The 1,216-nt window shown below is 46.3% G+C and overlaps 1 long non-coding RNA gene across 1 annotated transcript; it reads left to right on the forward strand.

Moving 5' to 3' along the window:
* The first annotated feature begins 217 nt into the window (after positions 1–217).
* On the forward strand, positions 218–558 carry LOC120997856. Its single transcript, XR_005778240.1, has 3 exons — positions 218–288; positions 380–381; positions 471–558. It is a non-coding gene; the product is annotated as an uncharacterized LOC120997856 (long non-coding RNA).
* The last annotated feature ends 658 nt before the right edge of the window (positions 559–1,216 follow it).

The following is a 1,216-nucleotide window of genomic DNA, read 5'->3' on the forward strand; positions in this document are numbered from 1 at the left end:
ATGCCTTCAGTGTGAATCTACAATTTTCATAGTCATGAAAATAAAGAAAACTCTTTGAATGAGAAGGTGTGTCCAAACTTTTGGTCTGTACTGTACATTTTTAAAAAGAATGGTAGGAATTTATAAATGAAAACTATTGGGCAAAATGTTTACTGGGCAAAAAATAATAAATAAAAGATGATCAATAAGATGGGAATACCCCTTTAACACTAACACACTTGATCCTGCAGGCGCAGCGGCGATGGACGCTCCCCTGACGGTGGAGGAGCTGCACTCTGCCGCTACATCGTAAAGGCCCGACAGGACACCGGGCAGTGACGGTCTCCCAGCAGAGCTCTACGTAGCGCTGTGGGACCTCATTGGCCTGGACCTGTTGGAGCTGTACAAGGAGATGGTGGTGGAGGGCAGAATGCCTCTGGTTGAGGGAGGGAATGATCATGATCTTGTATAAGCGGAAGGGGGAGAAACAGGTTCTTAAGAACTGGCGTCCCATCTCTCTTCTGAACGTGGACTACAAGATCCTCGACAAGGTACTAGCCAACCTGCTGAAGGCTGTCATCGGACGGATCATCCACCCGGACCAGATCTGTGGCATTCCTGGCCACAGGATCGCAGATAGCCTCGCCCTCATTAGAGACACCGTGCAATACGTCAAAGCCCACCGCATGTCAGCGGCCCTGGTCAGCCTCGACCAGAAAAAGGCATTTGATCGTGTTTCACACGTCTTTATGGGCAAGGTCCTGCGAAGGTTCGGGCTGGGGGACATGTTCTGCTCCTACAGTCCTGATCAAAAGTTTCAGACCACTTGAAAAATGGCAAAAAATCATATTTAGCATGGCTGGATCTTAACAAGGTTCCAAGTAGAGCTTCAACATGCAACAAGAAGAAATGGGAGTGAGACAAAACATTTTTTGAGCATTCAATTTAATGAAAACAACGAATAAACTGAAACAGGCTGTTTTTCAGCTGATCAAAAGTTTAGGACCACATGCCTTTAAAAGGCCAAATCTGTGCAAAGATGTGGATTCATTGTCATTTTCTGTCAGGTAGTCACACGTTGCGATGGCAAAGGCAAAAAAGCTCTCCCTTTTTGAACGTGGTCGGGTTGTTTAACCGCATAAGAAGGGTCTCTCACAGCGCGCCATCGCTGCTGAGGTGGGACTCAGTAAGACAGTGATTTGGAATTTCTTAAATGATCCTGAGGGTTATGGAACAA

The sequence above is a fragment of the Bufo bufo genome, chromosome 4 (assembly GCF_905171765.1).
Source record: "Bufo bufo chromosome 4, aBufBuf1.1, whole genome shotgun sequence".
In the NCBI taxonomy this organism is placed as follows: domain Eukaryota; kingdom Metazoa; phylum Chordata; class Amphibia; order Anura; family Bufonidae; genus Bufo; species Bufo bufo.